The sequence below is a fragment of the Oryx dammah genome, unplaced genomic scaffold, assembly GCF_014754425.2.
Source record: "Oryx dammah isolate SB20612 unplaced genomic scaffold, SCBI_Odam_1.1 HiC_scaffold_27, whole genome shotgun sequence".
In the NCBI taxonomy this organism is placed as follows: Eukaryota; Metazoa; Chordata; class Mammalia; order Artiodactyla; family Bovidae; genus Oryx; species Oryx dammah.
This window is the reverse complement of record NW_024070211.1, coordinates 30,882,029-30,896,185: the sequence shown is the minus strand read 5'-3', so window position 1 is coordinate 30,896,185 and position 14,157 is coordinate 30,882,029. Positions and strand designations below refer to the sequence as shown.

The 14,157-nt window shown below is 46.5% G+C and overlaps 1 long non-coding RNA gene across 1 annotated transcript; it reads left to right on the top strand.

The window, feature by feature from the left end:
- The first annotated feature begins 86 nt into the window (after window positions 1-86).
- Window positions 87-12,984, top strand: LOC120853948. The gene is made up of 2 exons (XR_005718888.1): window positions 87-281; window positions 12,833-12,984. It is a non-coding gene; the product is annotated as an uncharacterized LOC120853948 (long non-coding RNA).
- The last annotated feature ends 1,173 nt before the right edge of the window (window positions 12,985-14,157 follow it).

Genomic DNA, 14,157 nt, shown 5'->3' with positions numbered 1-14,157 from the left:
TCCCTGCGTCAGGAAGACCCCCCTGGAGAAGGAGTGGCTACCCACTTCAGTATTCTTGCCTGGAGAATCCCATAGACAGAGGAGCCTGGCGGGCTATAGTCCACGGGGTTGCAAAGAGACACGATTGAGTGACTAGCACTTCCCTTCAGTTTGATCAGACCCCTGCACTTTATGGGAAGAAACAATCTTGGGGAGAAGTGAAGATTCTCAGGATCCCACAGCCATGGACGAGCAGCACCCTAGCCCTCTGAGAGCGATGGGGAATGAATCTACAATAATTGGTAAGTAAGAGCTGGAGAGAAATTCCACAAGCCTGCCAGATAGAAACCTGGAGGTGGAACTGGGGCTGAGTCAGGCCTCTGCCCTTTGCTAGCTGGTCGCCCTGCTTGGATTAACACTAGGGTGTATTTGGTTAGGCTGTCAGTGGTTTGTTTCTTCTGCTCTCTTTGGAGTAATCCACACACCTGGCAGGGCTCCCCCGATGTCATCTGTTCTCCGAACAACTCAGCTGCCAGGCAGAAGAGCCCAGCCCAGCAGTCTTGGTTCTGAAGGTTATGGGAAGGCCCTTGGTAAGAAAACCAGCCTTGAATTTCTGGATTCTCTTCCAGAGACAGTGAGGCCCCCTGGATTGGGTTTGCAGTTAAGCTTGAATGCCCCCTCTGTGCACACACTCTGACCATCTGCAGTTCTCGGGGAAACACTCCAAAGATACAGGACCCATCTTGGGTGCAGCAGGGGGCCACAGAGCCAGAAAGATACAAACTTCTGATCCCCCAGGATGAAGGTCTGAAGGAAGAAGCGTATCTGTTGCTCAAAGGAGAGGGGCTGTGTGTGTCTGCACAAGGCAATGGATGGGATGGCCTTTGTCCAAAAGCAAAACAATTGTGATCTGACAGACTTGTGAGATGGGCTGCTCACGTGCATCACAGCCCACATTGAGGTCACTGGAACCTGCACACGTGACTATCTTGGGAAAGGAGGAACTGCAGCTTCTGGAGAGAATTCAGAGGAGTGCAGGGGGAGAAGAGAAGGTGGAGAACTGAGAGGGAGGTGGTCCACCTTGAGTATTCCCCCTCTGCTGCCCTTCCCCGACCCCTCTCCTCTAAGGCAGAAGCCCAGGGCAGAGGTCAGACTAAAGCCAGCTGATTCTGTGGCTGTTTATACCCTGTAACCAGAGCCTGTGCCTGCTAGGCTGCCCAACAGCTGCGGAGATAAGGGGACGGGCGGTTGCTTCCAAAGGCTGGGTGACCTGTGCTGGCGTCTACCTTGGGGGCAGCTTATCCTGATCATATACCTTGCCAGGGGGTGGGAGTGGGGAGAGGTGGGGCTGGCTGCCAGCTCCTGCCCGGGGTGACCTTCTTGAATCCAGGGTGAATCTTCGAGCTCCATATGGGACTTCCTCCTAGACTCTGTCCAAACCCCCTGTCTCCTCACAGGGTTGCTTTTTACCCAGTCAAGAGATGAGGAAGGAGTTCTGCCTGTTTCTTGGGTTTGTTTTCTTCTCTCTTTATCTTTGTCATCACAGAAACAGAAAAGAACATGTGGTAAAGCTCTGGGTCAGGTGAAATTTCTAGATTCTGCTGCCAAATGCATTTCAGGTCAGGGCATTTCTTGCCTTGCACCCATCCCAGGGCTCCCCTCTGAGGCCTTGTCTTCCCTCCCATCTCCATCCTCTTAGCCCTCCAGGCAAGGGGAGGGACCTCTCTGCCCATTCAGGACTCCCCGAAATAAGGCGGAGGTAGTGAACCCTCCCTGCTGGAAGTCTCCAAACCAGGCTCATCCTACCGGTCCTTCAGTGAGCAGTGCTTCCGTTCCATATCCCCATCCTATGGGGGCAGGCTCCCTCCAACTCCACCTTCCAGTCTGCCCTTTCCCTTTCCCGTTCTTTCCCCTCCATCTGCTTCCTCTGACCATCTCCGGCCCTTTGGTCCTGGGCACCCCTCTGGAGCAGGTAGACATTGTGTTCTGTTTCCCAGTGTTCACACCTCTCCAGTATGAGATTTGAAGATGGCTCACATGTTCTTTCCTTTGGTTTCTTGTTCCCCTGCCACTTGGGCTCATCTTACTGCCTGACAAGTGGCCTTTTTTTTTTTTTTTTTTTTTACTGTCCCTGCCTGTCCCTTACCTGCTGGTGACCTGGGCAGGGGTGGAGGTGGAGCTCATGGAGTTGGCTGATTTGTTCAACAGCTGCCTCAGAATGGAAAAGGTGAGGGCAAGGCTCTAGCGTATGGGAAAAACAATGAAAACCAAGGAGTTTTAACTAAGAGAATCCTGAGTTCAAGTCCACACATGACCAGTGACCAGTTGTGGAACCTCGGTGTCCTCATCACTTAAAATGAGGATGATGACACCTCACACTTCAGGGTCAGAGGAGACAATGAAAAGGAAGATGCTTGGGAAATTGTTTTTCTTTAGTGTGTCTGACAGTGGGTCTCAGCAATCTTTGCTGCCTGCATGAATACAAGGCAGGAGAAGAGAAGGGTGAGGAAGGAGGGAAGGAGAAAAGGGGAGAGGAAAGAAAGAGAATGAAGCTTGCAGGGACCCCCTGCTTTTTCAAGCATCAGAATCTGAAGCAAACTGAACTTAGAGACTGCTGAGCTTGCAGGTTCTGGCTCCAAGATTTTCTGTGTCTTAACTTTGTAATTGGATACTCACTGACAAAGCTTTTTTTTTTTTTTTTTTTCTTTTTCCTTCCCCTGATCAGAGTCTAAGTGAACTGAGAGTGCATTTATCTAACAGCCAGAACAGAGGGGTTGATTAATAACTGTTGGTGTGTGTCTAGAGGACTTCTCCAGAGAGAGGGTTTCCTGAAGCAGCCAGGCTCACCTCTCCCTGCTCCCCGCCGCACTCCGCTCCCCACTTTCACTGCCCCCCTCACGTCCTAGGCTTCTACTCCCTCTGGAGTCTGAAACGTGTCTTATGCCACATCCCCCTTGGGCCTGGAACATTTCTGATGCCAATTACTTCCAGGACTCTGCCACTTTCCAACCAACCTGGGTAGATCACTGAACCCCTCTGGGTTTCAGTTTCCTTATCTGTAAAGAGAAAAATTGGATACAGCCTTTGTTAGGAAAGCTAAATGGGATAATGTAACGGAAAGACCTAGCCCAAGGCCTGGCTTCGGGCTGTAGCACAGGTGATGGCCTCTCCTGCTTGGGTTCATCAGAGTAGCTTCCCCCTTCCCCTCTATGAAGGAACTGTCCCCTTCCCTTCCATTCCTTCCTCTGCTCCTCCCTCTCCCCCAACAAAGACTGGCATTAGCCAATTTCCTCCCTGTCATCAAAGGTAAGCCCATCACCTCCTACCCTACTTTGTGTATCTTTGTTTTACTGGATGTGGGAGAAGTTATAGATTTTAGAACTTTGCACAGTCTTCCAAGCTTACAACTTCACATCTTCTCTGGTGGGATAATAGCTAGAAGCTCTGTTGGGAGTTAGCCTCCTGCTTGAATTCTTTTTATTTTAAAGTAAAACCACATTTATGAGACTTCCCTGGCAGTCCAGGGGTTAAGACTCTGTGCTTCCAAAGCAGGGGGCATTGGTTCAGTCTCTGGTCGGGGAACTAAAGATTATACATGCCACATGGTTAAAGAAAAAAAAGAAAGAAAAACCACATTTATTTACTAACCAAAGGGTTGATCCTAATTAAAGGAATACTTTGAAATAGTTGCATGTAAAATGTTTGTGATAAAAATAATTGAATGCAGTGAGGAAAAGGAAAAAAAGCATATGGAGATATAGACAGAACTTGCTTATCATCTCAAAGTTAATTGTCACCAAACATGATGACATTTTTATTCTGCTTTTTCATAGATCTGAACACAGGTGACATTTTTCCTCATATACTGCACCCACTAATTTTCCATCTCTCGCTTTTCTTGTCATTATGCTTTCCTTTCTCCTTCAGTTCCTGGTGTTTATTTGTAAAGTTACAGATCTGAGTTTTTCTGCCATCAGCTGCAGTTTTTTCAACTCTCTCCCAGGTTCCAAGAAAACAGTGTTGTTTTCAAAGTGCTCTCAGCCTTTACTGGAGGCCTTTGTCATCAGAAGAGATGACACAATCTAAGTTTTGGCCATTCCCCTGTTTTTGACAGAGGCGTTACCACTTTTACTGTCTTCGTGTATTTGTCAAAGTCCATGCCCTTTACCAGGCACCAGAGGCTGGTTCTTACACTGTCTTTTCATGAAGTGTGAGCATTTCTAACATATTTTAGCCAATCTACATATTGTTTTTCTAATTTCGAAGAAATAACCCATTTCCATTACTCTTCATGCTGATAAACAAGGCACCAGTAAAAAAAACGGTTTTGACTAGAAAATTAACAGGGTTGTTGTTGTTTAGTTACTCAGTAATGTCCAACTCTTTGTGACCCCATGGACTACAGCACTCCAGACTTCTTATCTTTCACTTTCTCCCAGAGTTTGGTCAAACTCATGTTCATTGAGTCAGTGATGCCATCCAACCATCTCATCCTCTGTCGTCCCCTTCTCCTGTCTTCAGTCTTTCCCAGCATCAGGGTTTTTTCCCAATGAGTCAGCTCTTCGTATTAGTTGGCCAAAGTATTGGATCTTCAGCTTCAGCATCAGTCCTTCCAATGAATATTCAGGGTTGATTTCCTTTAGGACTGACTGGTTTGATCTCCTTGTGGTCCAAGGGACTCTCAAGAGTCTTCTCCAACACCACAGTTCAAAAGCATCAGTTCTTCGCTGCTTATCATTCTTTATGGTCCAGCTCATATGACTACTCAAAAAACCATAGCTTTGAGTTTCCATACTTTGAGCTTCCATACTTGAAGGACTTGGGGTGGCTGACCCTGGAGACAGCACTTACCTACCTGAGGCCCTGGGAGATTGGTTGGAAGCTATCCTTTGCTGGACTTCACATCCTTCCTGGGTTCCTCCCTTCTTGTTCTGCTTCCACATTTTCTTATCAGCCCTTTTGGGGAGCACTTTCATAATAAAGTGTGTAAGATCCCTCCTCTCAGATCTGCTTCTGGGGAACTGAACCTAAGACAGCTGGCTGTGCATTTCTGCATGTTGGTGGTTCTTGGAGTTGAAAGAAAATTGGAATTACTAGAGGAGCTTGTGAAAAATGCAGATTTCAAGGTCAGGTCCCAGAGAATGTAGTTGAACCGGGTCGGGGGAGGGGGCGGGGGAGGTGCTCAAATCTGCAATTTGGTGAACTCTCTGGGGCGTTCCTGCATCGTGGCCCTGGAGCCTCGTTTTGAGAGCCACGGCTGTGGCCCCAGGACAGCGCCAGTTACACCCGCAACATGTTGGTTGCTAGCTTGGGCTTCTTCAGCCCCACCCTATCTTGACATCTGCTGATCCCACAACTCCAAGTGGCTTGCCTTCCACCAGGAACAAATTGCTGCTGCCTACGGTCCAACTGGCAATCCCCTGGTGTCAGGCTGATCCTTCAGACAGGGTCACCTACACACGGCTCTGATTCAGCCAGGGCGCTTTTCAGAGACCTCCATGTTTGAATGCTTGGGAATCACGAGACTTCTCCTTGGCTCCCATTCCTCTGTTCTTTCCAGCATCTGCCCAAGTTGCCCAGTTTTCATGTTCTGGTTACCGAGGCCCCCTTCTCCCCTGCTGCACACATTCTTTATCTCAGATCTCAGCAGCATGGGGCGTGGGACAGAGCCCTGAAACTGCCACTTCTGGCAGTAAGTGTGGTAGTTACACACGCGAGCATGATTGTTGCACTTCTTGGGTTGAATCAAGGCTCCCTCATTTACTAGCTGTGTGGCTCTGGGCAGGCTATTGACATTTAAACTCTGTGTGTCTTAGTTTTTTGTTTTTTAAACTGGAAATCATGAGAATAACTACTTCTGAGAGTTGATCTGTTGCTGATCGGTAAGATGCCCAATACATAAAGCATGCTCAATAGATATTTGCTAAACTTGTTGTACAAGCAGAACAAACTTCTCTGACTGCCAGCCAGACAAGCCGCCTGGAGATGAAGGGATGTTATTTGCACCCTCCATGCATGGGGGTACATCCCTCAGGAGCCCTGGTTCCTGTACATTCTCTGCTGTGTAGGATATGAGCAGTAGAAATAAGTTGCTGAGTCTTCTGTAGCTCTGCATGGTTATGCTTTGACTGCTGACAGACATATGGAAATTTTGACCCTAGGGATAGCAGAAGGGACAGGAAAATGACAGGATTTGTACTGGAAAGCAGCCTGGTCTGACGCACACTCACACATACATTCTCATTCACTCATTCAAACACAGACTCACGTACACTGCCTTCCATACATACTCTCACTCACACATGATTTCAAGCAGACTCACACAGGCTTGGTCACCCACTCTCACACATTGTCTCAGAAACACTTTCTCCATTCCCCACAGTCTCACGAGTGATCCCTGTGGAGTCATAATTAAAAAGACCTTTGAATATTGTATATTAGCACATATACATGGAATCTAGAAAAATGGTATTGATGAACATACTTACAGGGCCAGAATGGAGATGCAGACGAAGAGAATGGACCGGGACACAGCAGCGGAAAGGGAGGGTGGGACAAATTAGAATAGCCTGTGTGCATACAGTTCAGTTCAGTTCAGTCACTCAGTCGTGTCCGACTCTTTGCGACCCCATGAATCGCAGCACGCCAGGCCTCCCTGTCCATCACCATCTTCTGGAGTTCACTCAGACTCATGTCCATCAAGTCCGTGATGCCATCCAGCCATCTCATCCTCGGTCGTCCCCTTCTCTTCCTGCCCCCAATCCCTCCCAGCATCAGAGTCTTTTCCAATGAGTCAACTCTTTGCATGAGGAGGCCAAAGTACTGGAGTTTCAGCTTTAGCATCATTCCTTCCAAAGAAATCCCAGGGTTGATCTCCTTCAGAATGGACTGGTTGGATCTCCTTGCAGTCCAAGGGACTCTCAAGAGGCTTCTCCAACACCATAGTTCAAAAGCATCAATTCTTCGGTGCTCAGCCTTCTTCACAGTCCAACTCTCACATCCATACATGACCAATGGAAAAACCATAGCCTTGGCTAGACGGACTAGGTAACTAGTGGGAAACTGCTGCAGAGCACAAGAGCTCAGCTCGGTACTCTGTGGTGACTTAGAGGGGTGGGATGGGGGCGTGGGAGGGAGGCTTAGAAGGGAGGGGATATATGTATACATATAGCTGATTCACGTTGTTGTACAGCAGAAACTAATACAACATGGTAAAACAACTATACTCCCATTAAAAAAAAAGTAAACAATTCAGAGAGGGGAAGAAATAAATAAAAAGAATTTTATTGGAAGTCAGTGGGGGTTGGGGGAGGTGGCAGGATCTGAGCAGAAGGCTTTATGGGGTCTACTGTGTGCCGGCCGGGCTTGACCGGCCAACCAGGCTGGATTCCTGAGTCTTCTGGAAAAAGTCTTCAGGCAAAAACAATTTCATTACAGAGCCAAATAATCAAGCCCTGAGATTCAAGCAATCTGTGGTTGAAGAGTCTGAGACATCTTCCTGGGAGGCACCATCACCAAAGGTAGAAAGAAAAACAACCCAGGTGTGCCAGGTGTGATGCTACACACTTTTAATGAAGTAGGTCATTCAGTCTTCTAACAACTGGTAGGCAATGCTATGGTCCCATTTTACAAATGAGGAAAATGAGCCATGGTGGGATTTGGTAACTTTCCTGAGGTCCCTCAGCTTGTATGTGTGCAAGTCGGGTGGGAACCCACTGGCAGCCTCCAGGATTACACGCAGGGGCTGATGTCTGAGCTGAATTTGGAAGCCCTTGTGCAAGTGTAGGCTGGGTGTTGGGGATGAGGGAGGCAGTGAAAAGGCACGCAGGTGGGGAAGTAGATGGCTTGTTCCAGAGAAGGGAAGGCAGCCAAGGTAAGTGAGAGTCAGATCTGGGAGGAACCTGAATATTTGTTTAAGGAGATTGGCTTGTGTTTGGCCTTGTGGGCAATGGTGGAGGGCAGAGGCCAGGAGAACAATTTGTATTTTAGGAGGATGGTTCTGACAAAGTGGATGGAAAGGACCACAGGTTAGAGAAGGAAAGCCTGGTTAGGATGCTGTTACAGTGATATGGTCCACCCGAGAAGACATGGGGGCCCACTAAGTCCAGAGGCAGAGTTCAGGCCACTGCAGGGGTTGGATGGGCAGGACTTTCTGACTGATGGCAGGAAGTGATCTTGGAGGAGAAGGAAGGAAGAAGAAAAGTTTGATGGGAGGTTTCTAGCCAGGAAGCTGGAAGGATGGTGGGGTGGTCACTGAACTAACAGCAAAGGAGTAGAGGAAATCAGCTGCTCGGTGAAAAATGAAGGATTTTTTGGTGGTGAGGACATTGTAGAGTAATACAGGACTAGAAATAGAATGTTGTACATGTGAAACAATAAATTAATGTTACCTAGGTGAGAAATTTTAAAGTATATACTAATTGATTTAAAAAGTTAGTAACTTAAAAAAAGAAAGATGCTTTTGAATTGTGGTATTGGAGAAGACTCTTGAGAGTCCCTTGGGCAGCAAGGAGATCAAGCCAGCTAATTCTAAAGAAAATAAAGCTTGAATATTCATTGGAAGGACTGTTGCTGAAATTCCAAGACTTTGGCCACCTGATGTGAAGAGCCGACTCATTAGAAAAGATCCTGATGCTGGGAAAGATTGAGGGCAGGCGGAGAAAGGGGCAACAGAGGATGAGATGGTTGGATGGCATCACTGACTCAATGGACATGAATCTGAGCAAGGTCTGGGAGATGGTAAAGGTCAGGAAAGCCTGGCATGCTGCAGTCCATGGGGTCGCAAAGAGTCCCACATAACTTTATGACTCAGTTCAGTTCAGTCACTCAGTCCTGTCCAACTCTTTGTGAACCCATGGATTGCAGCATGCTAGGCTTCCCTGTTCATCACCAACTCCCGGAGCCTACTCAAACTCATGTCCATCACATCCGTGATGCCAACCATCTCATCCTCTGTCGTCCACTTCTCCTCCTGCCTTCAGTCTTTCCTAGCATCAGGGTCTTTTCAAATGAGTCAGTTCTTTGCATCAGGTGGCCAAAGTATTGGAGTTTCAGCTTCAGTTTGTCCAACGAATATTCAGGGTTGATTTCCTTTAGGATTGACTGGTTGGATCTCCTTGCAGTCCAAGGGACTCTCAAGAGTCTTCTCCAACACCACAGTTCAAAAGCTATCAATTCTTCGGTACTCAGCTTTCTTTATAGTCCAACTTTCACATCCATACATGACTACTGGAAAAATCATAGCTTTGACTAGACGAACCTTTGTCTCTGCTTTTTAATATGCTGTCTAGGTTGTTCACAGCTTTTCTTCCAAGGAGCAAGCGTCTTTTAATTCCATGGCTGCAGTCACCATCTGCAGTGATTTTGGAGCCCAAGAAAATAAAGTCTGTCACTGTTTCCATTATTTCCCCATCTATTTGCCACGAAGTGATTGGACTGGATGCCATGATCTTAGTTTTCTAAATGCTGAGTTTTAAGCCAACTTTTTCACTCTCTTCTTTCACTTTCATCAAGAGGCTCTTTAGCGACTGAACAACAACAAAAAAGAAAAGACTTTCTTCCCAAGAAATGAATGGAAAAAGAGCTAATGAAGTAGGAGGTCTAAAATGTATTGTGATTTCAACTTTCTTTCTTAAAGAAAAATGTGTATCTTTAAAATTCTTCCCCAAATCAAAATGTTGGAAAGCATTTGGTTTATAGTATCTTATAGAATTGTAATAAAATAATTGTACGAGAAAAAAAGAAGACTAAGAACTTAGACAAGGTACACTACTTAACGTATATATGTTTCTCTTATTTAGCTGATTTGCATAGCCTATTAAAAAAAAAAATAGATCACAAGAGGGGACTTCCCGGGTGGTCCAGTGGTTAGGACTTCACCTTCCACTGCAAGAGGTACGGGTTTGATCTCTGGTCAGGGAGCCAAGAGCCCACATGCCTTGTGGCCAAAAAACCAAAACATAAAACAGAAGCACTATTGAAACAAATTCAGTAAAGACCTAAAAAGATTAAAGCATCCTAATGTGACATTTGTAGGAAAGAAAACAAAAGAACATGGGAGAAGACATGGGTGGGGGAGGTGGTGTAGAGATGTACTTGTTTGAAAGGGATCCTGAAGCAGGCACAGGGGACACTGGGCTGCAGGAGGCCCTGCTGGCCACAGGGCCTGTGGGGAGGCACGTGGGGGCAGTGCCTTAGGAGAATGCCCAAGCGGGAGGAGGGGAGAGCCAGAGGTGCTGGTCGTCAGAGAGGTCAGGCAGAGCGTATTCCACCGGGAGAGAAAGGTCAGTGTATGTGTTCTGGGACTGCACTTACCATTCCCTCCAGTGCTTCCCCTTGAGGCCGCCTTTCTTCAACTGACCTCTTCCCCGTGGCCACTGGCCCGGCCTGAGCCCCGGCTTCTACCTCCAGCTTCCCTCCACAGCTTTGCTGGCTTGGAGGGAACCAGCAGCCTGTGGGGAAACCTTTCCCTGAAAAATGTATAGCTAAGACTGAGCCAGCACTGGGAACTGATGAGCTGAGGGAGCGTGGTGGTAGTGAGATCTGTGGTGCCGATATTGACCAAGATCTCTACTCTTCCCCGCTCTGGGGCACAAAGATGAATGAGACCCATTCTTTGCCCTCAAGGCCTTCAGAGATCAGCTCATGTTGGTCTCAGGGTGGAGATGTTGTAGTGGAGTCATCAATAGAGGATCTGGAGAAAGAGGATTGATTGATTCCTTCCGGGAGCATGGCGGACACTGCCCCCAAGGAGGAATTTTTTGCACTGGGCCTGGGAGTGAGCAGGGTTTTCTAGGCAGACAGGAGCAGCCCAAAGTTACATGACTATTAAATATCAGAACCAGGATTTGAATGCAGATTTCCTCTATAGTGAGATGTTCATGGTTATTGCCCTGGGCAGCATGAGGCTCTGAAGTGTGGTTAAGAATAAATGTTCACCAGAGTAGTTTTTGAAAACTGGTTTTTGAAAAGCATGGGATCCAGGGTAGGGAGGGCATTCTCAACAAGAAAACCACAGGAAGCAAGTCACGGTGGAAGTAACAGCCAGGAAGAACACATGATTTGGTGGAGAATATAAAGGAGCAGATGGTTGGGTGCGACAGGAGAAGAAGCTGGACAGGAAGGTTGGGACTAAATTATGAAGGACCCTATGGCTGATGTGTTTTGAGTATCCTCTGACAGCCTTGAGGAATAGCATTTTCTGTGAGGGATCAATGTTCTGTATCTGTCCTGTCAAATATGGTAGCTACTAGAGAAGGAAATGGCAACCCACTCCAGTGTTCTTGCCTGGAGAATCTCAGGGATGGGGGAGCCTGGTGGGCTGCCGTCTCTGGGGTTGCACAGAGTCGGACACGACTGAAGTGACTTAGCAGCAGCAGTCACATGTGGCCACTGAGCACGTGCAATGTGGCTTGTGAGGATAAGGAATTGCATTTTTACTTTATCATATTTATGTTTCAGCTTAAAGAACCACATGTGCCTAGTGGCTACTGCATGAAACAAGAGAAGTCATTTGCTCCTCACAATAGGTTGAGCAGAGATCACTCGTCCATTTTTAGACAAGCTAAGGTTCTAGACCCTGATGCTGGGAAAGATTCAAGGTGGGAGGAGAAGGGGACAACGGAGGATGAGATGGTTGCATGGCATTACCGACTCAATGGACATGAGTTTGAGTAAACTCTAGAAGTCGGTAATGGACAGGGAATGAAATGAATGCAGATTTCCTCTATAGTGAGATGTTCATGGTATTGCCCTGGGCAGCATGAGGCTCTGATGTGTGGTTAAGAATGAATGCTCACCACAGTAGTTTTTGAAAACTGGTCCCTGTGGATTATGTAGGGGAGCTGTGTTTGTTATAACACCCAAGCTCCTGCCACAATGGAGTAACACAATTATCAAGGAGACAATACAATCAGAGGGAAGGATGGGGCTGTGGGATGAGGCTATTGTTGGGTTAATGGAAGGAGCATTGAGTTCTTCTTTTGATTCTGTCAAACGGTGAAATGCAGTTGTGAATCTTAGACCAGTTGCCTTCCACCTGTGGAATGGAGCATCTTTATTGATGGAATAGGGAGGCTTGCCAAGATATCCCATGGCCCTTTCCACCCCACTTTTGGAAACTCAGACTCAACAGGAGCCATGCTCTGAAATTCTCACAGCCCAGACATTTGCTGATGGGGTTGATCCTGTATGAGGTGAGTGTATAGCTGCAGCCTCTTGACCAGAGGTCCTGGGTGTGAGATAGATTCAAGGTTCCAACTCCCATACAATTCAGCTTCATTCTCACCAGGGGTGAGGGCAAAGTCCTGGGACTCAAGTGGAACTGTCACTCTGGTTGGATTAAGAACCTGGGCAGCAGGGCAGCAGGCTTCTGAAAGCATAGGGCTGATGAGGCCTCACTAAAGAACAATGTGAAAGTTCTGGAAATATTGAAGCTACAAGAAAAAAGATATAGATAGCATTATTTTTTCTGTTTATGATTTTAAAAAATTTGTTATCAAAAACTTTTTACTGGAGTATAATTGCTCTACAATGTGTTTGTTTCTGCTGTGCAACATAGTGAATCAACTATATTTAGACATGTATCCCTTCCCTCTTGAGCTTCCTTCCTACCCCTGCCCCCGCATCCCATCCTTCTAGGACATCACTAAAGCATTGTTTTTTAAGCATTTAAATTCCTGGACTCAAAATAAGAAACATCTAACTCTAGTGCTTTTAAGATGATCACATTTGGTACTTTGGAGAGGTCTGCTTGAAAACAACAAAAGGATTTGCAGGAAAAAATATTGGCTTTTGTCATTCTCATCTTCATTATTAATGAAAATTCGTGTTTCTGTTTTTTCATTCCCTGTAGGTCTTGGCATTCTTGAAGATATTCACAGCCATGGAGGGGTGTGGTGGGGAGCCCAGCACCAGCCTGGATTTGCTCAACCTGAAGTCTTATCAGTACAAGCACAGGATCCCTTTTCTGGGCTTTGAGTCCCCGAAGAATTAGAAATTTTTGTCCCATTTCATCTTACCTGGTTGCGTTTTCCCCTGTTACCTCTCTGGCCTTGTACAGAGCAGGTCATCACTCATAATTCAGCTACTTCTATATCAGAAGTTTGGAGAAATGGGAAATTTAAAGATCTTCAAGGCAGATAGGTAAATTCCTTAAAGGAGACTGGAGAGGTAGGGCTTGGGCTTAGCATGGTCTGCCTTCTGTTCCCAACTGTGCATTGCACACAAGGTTGCCATAAAAAATGTGGGACATTCAGTCAAATTTGAATTTCAGATCAATAGTAAGTAATTTATTTAGCATAAGCATGTCCCAAATATTGCATTCATTGTTGATTTGAAAATTCAAATTTAAGTGAGCATACTCTATTTTTGTTGAATCTGGCAAACCCTAATTGTACATCCTCTTGGCCTATCATTTAGCCTCTGGCAGTCTTCCGCTAAGCTGCAAGCTTGCTTCTTGCTGGGACTTTTCTGTTGTTACTGTACAGAACTGCTGGTCACTGTCAAAGCACCCTGGGAAGAGGGAGGAAGTTAAATCCCATGGGACAACCCATGACCAGTGGGATGGGAGCTGATGTAAAATATTCCTCTCTTTCCATCCCTCCAGGGGCATGGAATTGTGAATGCGTTCTTTCTGGCTCTTCAGAGGATACCAGTGAGACTGAGCCTCAGTTTCCTAGAGTGGTGACTAGCTCAATAACGCACCCTTGTGTTAGACTCCCTCCCTCCCTTCCTCCCACTGCCCCACTCCTATTTCTTGGGATCACTTCAAAAACTAAGCTTCCTGAAGACAAATATTATATATTAATGCATATATGTGGAATCTAGAAAAATGGTACCAATGAACCTATTTGCAAAGCAGAAATAGAGACAGACGTAGCGAACAAATGTATGGACCCCAAGGCAAGGGTAGGGGAAGAGGGCGTGAATTAGGAGATAGGGATTTGACACTGGGAAGATCCCCTGGAGAAGGAAATGGCAACCCACTCCCGGTATTCTTGCTTGGAGAATTCCATGGATTGAGGAGCCTGGTAGGCTACAGTCCACGGGGTCACAAAGAGTCGGACACAACTGAGCGACTTCACTTCACTTCACTTCTACACTACTATGTGATAGACAACTAATGATAACCTCCTGTATAGCACAGGGAACTCTCCTCAATGCTCTGTGGTGACAAAG